The sequence below is a fragment of the Salmo salar genome, chromosome 09, assembly GCF_965601325.2.
Source record: "Salmo salar chromosome 09, fSalSal1, whole genome shotgun sequence".
Lineage (NCBI taxonomy): Eukaryota > Metazoa > Chordata > Actinopteri > Salmoniformes > Salmonidae > Salmo > Salmo salar.
The window spans coordinates 115,036,069-115,044,390 of NC_138299.1; positions in this window are offsets into that span (position 1 = coordinate 115,036,069).

The following is an 8,322-nucleotide window of genomic DNA, read 5'->3' on the forward strand; positions in this document are numbered from 1 at the left end:
CTCTAGGGTCGGCGGGACGAAATCGTCCCGCCGACCCTAGAGAGGTTTACCTAAACGCAGATTCCCGGTCGGAATATTATCGCTTTTTTACGAGAAAAATGGCATAAAAATTGATTTTAAACAGCGGTTGACATGCTTCGAAGTACGGTAATGGAATATTTAGAAATCTTTTGTCACGAATTGCGCCATGCTCGTAACCCTTATTTACACTTCGGATAGTGTCTAGAACGCACGAACAAAACGCCGCTATTTGGATATAACGATGGATTATTTTGGACCAAACCAACATTTGTTATTGAAGTAGCAGTCCTGGGAGTGCATTCTGACGAAGACAACAAAGGTAATCAAACTTTTGTAATAGTAAATCGGAGTTTGGTCAGGGCTAAACTTGGTCGGTGTTTAAATGGCTAGCCGTGATGGCTGGGCTATCTACTGAGAATATTGCAAAATGTGCTTTCACCGAAATTTACTCACGATAAACGTTCACAAAAAACATAACAATTATTTTAAGAATTATAGATACAGAACTCCTTTATGCAATCGCTATGTCCGATTTTAAAATAGCTTTTCGGCAAAAGCACATTTTGAAAAATTCTGAGTAGATAGCTCGCCATCACGGGTTAGCTATTTTGACACCCACCAAGTGTGGTACTCACCAAACTCAGATTTACTATAAGAAAAATTGGATTACCTTTGCTGTTCTTCGTCAGAATGCACTCCCAGGACTTCTACTTCAATAACAAATGTTGGTTTGGTTCAAAATAATCCATTGTTATGTTCAATTATCCTCTGATTTGTTCGTGCGTTCAAGACACTATCCAAAGGGTGACAAAGGGTGACGCGCACGACGCGTTTCGTGACAAAATTTTCAAAATATTCCATTACCGTACTTCGAAGCATGTCAACCTCTGTTTAAAATCAACTTTTATGCGATTTTTCTCGTAAAATAAGCGATAATATTCCGACCGGGAAACCCTGTTTTCGTTCAAAGACGAAAAAATAAAAACATGGTGTCGGCTCGTGCACGCGCCCCCAGTCTCATTGTTCTCTGATCGACCACTATCCAAATGCGCTACTGTTTTTCAGCCAGGGGCTCCAAAGTCATCATTCAATGTTTTGCCGCCTTCTGAGAGCCTATGGGAGCCGTAGGAAGTGTCACGTTACAGCAGAGATCCTCAGTTTTCAATAAAGAGAGTGTAGAAGGCCAAGAAATGCTCAGAGAAGGCACTTCCTGTAAGGAATCTTCTCAGGTTTTAGCCTGCAATAAGAGTTCTATTATACACACTGACAATATTCAAACAGTTTTAGAAAATTTAGGGTGATTTCTATCCAAATCAAACAATTATATGCATATTCTAGTTTCTGGGCAGTAGTAATAACCAGATTAAATCGGGTACATTTTTTATCCGGCCGTGCAAATACTGCCCCCTACCCTAGAGAGGTTAATGACTTGGAGAAGATCTGCAAAGAGGAGTGGGACAAAATCCCTCCTGAGATGTGGGCAAACCTGGTGGCTAACTACAAGAAACGTCTGACCTCAGTACTTGGTGGCAAAACCCTTGTTGGCAATCACAAAGTCATGTTTTGCAGAGGGGTCAAATACTTATTTCCCTCATTTAAATGCAAATCAATTTATAACATTTTTGACATGCGCTTTTCAGGATTTTTTGGTGGTTATTTTGTCTCTCACTGTTCAAATAAACCTACCATTAAAATTATAGACTGATAATTTCTTTGTCAGTGGGCAAACGTACAAAATCAGCAGGGGATCAAATACTTTTTTCCCTCACTGTACATCTGGCCCTTCTTTGGACACTGTGCTAACAAACCTCCAAACGAGCTTCAACGCCATACAACACTCCTTCCGTGGCCTCTAACTGCTTTTAAATGCTAGTAAAACTAAATGCATGCTCTTCAACCAATGGCTGCCCGCACTCTCTAGCATCACTACTCTGGACGGTTCCGACCTAGAATATGTGGACAACTACAAATACCTAGGTGTCTGGTTAGACTGTAAACTCTCCTTCCAAACTCACATTAAGCATCTCCAATCCAAAATTAAATCTAGAATTGGCTTCCTATTTCGCAACAAAGCCTCCTTCACTCATGCTGCCAAACATACGCTCGTAAAATTGAGTATCCTACCGATCCTTCACTTCGGCGATGTCATTTACAAAATAGCCCCCCAACACTCTACTCAGCAAACTGGGTGTAGTCTATCACAGTGCCATCCGTTTTGTCACCAAAGCCCCATATACTACCCACCACTGCGACCTGTATGCTATCGTTGGATGGCCCTCACTACATATCCGTCGCGAAACCCACTGGCTCCAGGTCATCTATAAGTCTTTGCTAGGTAAAGCCCAGCCTTATCTCAGCTCACTGAGTACCATAGCAACACCCACCTGTAGCACGTTCTCCAGCAGGTATATAGTACTGGTCATCCCCAAAACTAACACTTGCTTTGGCCACCTTTCCTTCCAGTTTTTTGCTGCCAATGACTGGAACGAATTCCAAAAATCTCTGAAGCTGGAGTCTTATTTCTCACCTCTCTGATTTTAAGCATCAGCTGTCAGAGCAGCTTACCGATCACTGTACCTGTACACAGCCAATCTGTAAATAGCTCATCCTCATATTATTACTTACCCTCTTGCTCTTTTGTACCCCAGTATCTCTACTTGCACATCATCATCTGCACATCTATCACTCCAGTATTAATGCTAAATTGTAATTATTTCGCCTCTATGGCCTATTTATTGCCTACCTCCTTACTATTCTACACTTGCACACACTGTACATAGATTTTTCTATTTTTATTTTATTCTGTGTTATTGACTGTACAGAGCGTTTGTATATGTGTAACTCTGTGTTGTTGGTTTTATCACACTGCTTTGCTTTATCTTGGCCAGGTCGCAGTTGTAAAAGAGAACTTGTTCTCAACTGGCCTACCTGGTTAAATAAAGGTGAAATTAAATTAAATTAAATAAAGATGGTGAACTGATCGCCAGGTGGAATCCAAGCAGCAGTGCAGCAGGCAACAGGAGTAGGTGTCACACTCACTTGGGAGAAGCTTTTTTCTGGAGGCAGATTTCTTGTAGAGTAGAATGTCTCTGAACAGCAGAAGGGGGCTTCAAGGCCTCTGGATTTGGGTGAGGTAGCCTGCCATTTGTTGAGCTCAAAGGCTTCGACACCTCTCACTTCACAAGTCAGTGCTAATTGATGTTGTATCTGGTCTGTCTGGTCTGTCTCAGTTCCAGGTTGGATGGTGTCCTTGGTAGTATTAATCCTTCAAGGACATTTTGGAATTTCGGACCCTGGCCGCCGGCGCGGGATGGAACGACAGGGCCATGATAGACCACTATCGCTGCAGTTTGCGCGAGGATGTCCGTCGTGAGTTGGCCTGCAGGGACACCACCCTCACCTTCGACCAGCTGGTGGACCTGTCCATTATGGGCTAGATAACCTGCTGGCCACCCGTGGACGTCCAGACAGGGGTCTGTCGGTTCCATCCCCCAGCACCACTGCTCCGATGCCCATGCAGCTGGGAGGTGCATGGGTGGACGGTTGCCAGGTAAAGGTCCAGCTGTAACTGCGCTCAGGCAGACCGGAGGAGGTACCGTCTCGTGCACCATCTGTGGCCGCAGAGGTCACACTGCCGGTTGGTGTCGGGTTGGTTCCTCTAGGGGTCGAGGCAGCAGGCAGGGCACTGGCGTCACCCCAGGTGAGAAGGCACCATTCTCACCCAGAGCCCTCTGTTGCACACATGTTTTTGTTTGTTACTTTTCCTGAGTTTTCCTCGCATTCCCAGCATAAGGCGCTCGTCGATTCAGGCGCAGCTGGGAATGTTATAGACAGATCATTTGCCCATAGTTTAGGGATCCCCATTGTTCCAGTGGCTATGCCCTTCCCAGTTCACGGCTTAGACAGTTGACCATTAGGGTCGGGGTTGATTAAGGAGGTCTCCGCTCCTCTGGGCATGTGGGCATGTGGTTGTTCCACTGGATATCATAAGGTGAATGCACCAATTTGTAAGTCGCTCTGGATAAGAGCGTCTGCTAAATGACTTAAATGTAAATGTAAATGTGACGCAGGGGGGGTCACACGGAGAGAATTAGTCTCTTCCTCATTGACTCTCCTGCATTTCCCGTGGTGCTAGGCCTATCCTGGTTAGCTTGTCATGACCCCACTGCTTCATGGCAACGGAGGGCTCTCACGGGGTGGTCGCGAGAGTGCTTGGAGAGGTGTTTAGGGGTTTCCGTTGGTGCTACTATGGTGGAAAGTCCAGACCAGGTCTCCACCGTCCGCATTCCCCCCGAATATGCCGATTTGGCTCTTGACCTTCTCCAAAAAGAAGGCAACTCAATTACCACCCCATTGACGGGGGGATTGTGCAATAAATCTCCTGGTAGACGCCGCACTTCCCAGGAGTCACGTCTATCCCCTGTCACAGGCAGAGACGGTGGCTATGGAAACATATGTCTCTGAATCCCTGCGTCAGGGGTACATTCGGTCCTCCACTTCACCCGCCTACTCAAGTTTATTTTTTGTGAAGGAGGGAGGTCTGCGCCCGTGTATTGACTATCGAGGCCTAAATCAGATCACTGTGAGGTAGTTACTCGCTACCTCTTTTCGACATTGCGATTGAGCCAATGCATGGGGCACGCTTCTTCACTAAACTAGATTTCAGGAGCGCTTACAACCTGGTGCGTATCCGGGAGGGGGACGAGTGGAAGACGGCGTTCAGTACGACCTCAGGGCATTATTAGTACCTCGTCATGCCGTACGGGTTGATGAATGCTCCATCAGTCTTCCAAGCCTTTGTAGACAAGATTTTCAGGTACCTGCACGGGCAGGGTGTAGTGGTGTATATTGATGACATTCTGAGATACTCCGCTACACAGCGCCGAGCATGTGTCCCTGGTACGCAGGATGCTTGGTCGACTGTTGGAGCCTGACCTGTACGTCAAGGCTGAGAAATGCCTGTTCTTCCAGCAGTCCATCTCCTTCCTAGGGTACCGCATTTCCACCTCAGGGGTGGAGATGGAGAGTGACCGCATTTCAGCCGTGCGTAATTGGCCGACTCCCACCACGGTAAAGGAGGTGCAGAAGTTTCTAGGGTTTGCCAATTACTACCGGAAGTTTATCCGGGGTTTTGGTCAGGTAGCAGCTCCCATTACCTCACTGCTGAAGGGGGGACTAGTACGGTTGCAGTGGTCGGCTGAGGCGGACAGGGCTTTTGGTCATCTGAGGGCTCTGTTTACCTCAGCTCCCGTGCTGGCCCATCCGGATCCCTCTTTGGCATTCATAGTGGAGGTGGACGCGTCCGAGGCTGGGATAGGAGCCGTGCTCTCTCAGCGCTCGGGTACACCACCGAAGCTCCGCCCCTGTGCCTTCTTCTTGAGGAAGCTTAGCCCGGCGGAGCGAAACTATGACGTGGGGGACCGGGAGCTGTTGGCTGTTGTCAGGGCCTTGAAGGCGTGGAGGCATTGGCTTGTGGGGGCTAAACACCCTTTTCTCTGGACTGACCACCGCAATCTGGAGTACATCCGGGCGACGAGGAGACTGAACCCTCGCCAGGCAAGGTGGGCCATGTTTTTCACCCGTTTTTTTTTCACCCTTTCTTACAGACCAAGTTCCCAGAACGTGAAGGCAGACGCACTGTATGACACAGAGGAGCGGCCTATGGATCCCACCCCCATACTCCCGGCCTCCTGCCTGGTGGTGCCGGTAGTGTGGGAGCTGGACGTGGACATTGAGCAGGCGCTACGTGCAGAGCCCACCCCTTCCAGTGTCCCGCTGGGCATCTGTACGTTCCGTTTGCTGTCCGTGACCGGCTGATCTATTGGGCCCACACGTCACCCTCCTCTGGTCATCCAGGCATCGGTCGGACGGTGCGCTGTCTGAGTGGGAAGTACTGGTGGCCCACTTTGGCTAAGGATGTTAGGGTTTATGTTTCCTCCTGCTCGGTGTGAGCCCAGTGTAAGGCTCCTAGGCACCTGCCCAGAGGTAAGTTAAACCCCTTACCCTTTCCACAACGGCTTTGGTCGCACATGTCGGTGGATTTCCTTGCGGATTTTCCTCCCTCACAGGGTAACACCCTGGTCGTTGTGGACAGTTTAGCTAAGTCCTTCCGTCTCCTCCCTCTGCCTGGTCTCCCTACGGCCCTACAGACTGTGGAGGCCTTGTTTACGCACGTCTTCCGGTACTACGGGGTGCCTGAGGACATAGTGTCTGATCGGGGTCCCCAGTGTCTGATCGGGGTCCTCACGTCGAGGGTCTGGAGGGCGTTCATGGAATGTCTGGGGGCCTCAATAAGCCTTACCTCGGGTTTTCACCCCAAGAGTAACGGGCAGGTGGAGAGAGTAAACCAGGATGTAGGTAGGTTTCTGAGGTCTTATTGCCAGGACCGGCCAGGGGAGTGGTGGATGATCGCGGCAGCTTTCCAATCTATGGGAATCTCAGACGATACAAAAGAGAGGTTGAACAGGCTAGTAATAGGGGTTGCAAGAATTTCTGCTGATAATTTTAGAAAGAGAGGGTCCAGATTGTCTAGCCCTGCTGATTTGGAGGGATCCAGATTTTGCAGCTCTTTCAGAACATCAGCTATCTGGATTTGGGTGAAGGAGAAATAGGGCAGGCTTGGGCGAGTTGCTGTGGGGGGTGGAGGGCTGTTGATCGGGGTAGAGGTAGCCAGATGGAAAGCCAGGCCAGCCGTAGAAAAATGCTTATTGAAATTCTCAATTATAGTGGATTTATTGGTGGTGACAGTGTTTCCTATCCTCAGTGCAGTGGGCAGCTGGGAGGAGGTGCTCTTATTCTCCATGGACTTTACAGTGTCCCAGAACATTTTTGAGTTTGTGCTACAGGATGCAAATTTCTGCTTGAAAAAGCTGGCCTTAGCTTTCCTAACTGTCTGTGTATATTTGTTCCTAACTTCCCTGAAGATTTGCATATCACGGGGGCTATTCGATGCTAATGCAGAACACCACAGGATGTTTTTGTGCTGGTCAAGGGCAGTCAGGTCTGGAGAGAACCAAGGACTCCAGTGACACAATCCCCTCATTAACTGGCCTACTGGTGCCATCATGGGCTGGAGCCCGTTCTGCCACACCCATTGCCAGAAGTCAGCACAACCTGCCCCGGGACGTCTTCCTGGGGGCTCGGAAGGTACCCCAGACCTCTTCGCCATTCCCACGGAGTACTAGGGAGGTGTTCAGCAAGGCCTGGGCCACTTTGCTCCTGCCGCACCTACCTTATGACTGCGGGATTGACCTTCTCCCTAGCACGATTCCGCCCCGAGGACGACTCTCTGTAGGGACCAGAGACCAAGGCGATGGAGACCTACATTTTGGACTCCCTTGCTGCAGGATTCAGTCGTCCTTCTTCTCCCAGGGTTCTTCTTTGTGGAGAAGAATGGCGAGATGCCCGTGCATCGACTACCGGGGTCTCAAACATAACTATTTTGTTTGTTCCTATGTTGGTTTATTTAGTTTCCACTCAGTCGTGTTCACACACACATTCACGCATCCATGCACCTTACATTCACCTTACATTATGACATTTCCACACCTCAATCCTTTTTCTTTGTGTAGAATTAATAGTTTTGTTTTATAATAAAGAACTTTTTGAATTGGCCTATACCTGTTGTTGATGTCCCCTCATTTTTGCCACAGGCTATGAGCCGGCCTGTGACAAGTGGGGGCTCATCCATAAGCTAAAGTTAATTGTAGTTATAGATAGTCATAGTTGGTTAAGGTTTTGTCTAGATTGTCTTTGCTTTATTGATACGTTTGTTTATTTGTCATTTGGCTTATTTGACTATTGTTTTAAAGTTAACTTAGGTTAGTTTAGTTCAGATTGCCAAATGTTTTTGTTTGAGGGGATGTTTTGGTTTGGCCAATATTGTTGGAGAGAGCATTGAGAGCCATGTGTTCTTTTGGTTCAGTTAGCTTGGTAGCTAAATTTGGTTAGCAATTCACGTTGGGTTTCTCTGGGTTTTTGTTCAAGTGGGAGTCCTCTCCTGTTCAGGCTTATCAGCGAGTGTCAATAGGAGGCTCGTGGTGTTTTTGTTTTAGGTGGCAGTGAACGTGGGTAGAGCTTCCCTTTACCTTTTCCCCTACATCGGCTCGGGAGCACCTCCGTGGTTATGGGGGGGCCGCCAGTTTCTGGTTGTCTTTTCCACTCCACTGGTTTTGTGTGCATAAAACCCCACCACATGTGACTGCACGAAGACCAGGGCCAGTTAGGTAGTTGTTTTTGGAGGATAGTGGGGTGTGGCTCCTGTCCTTGAACCAAGACTAACAGCAGGTGAGTTGTGTATTT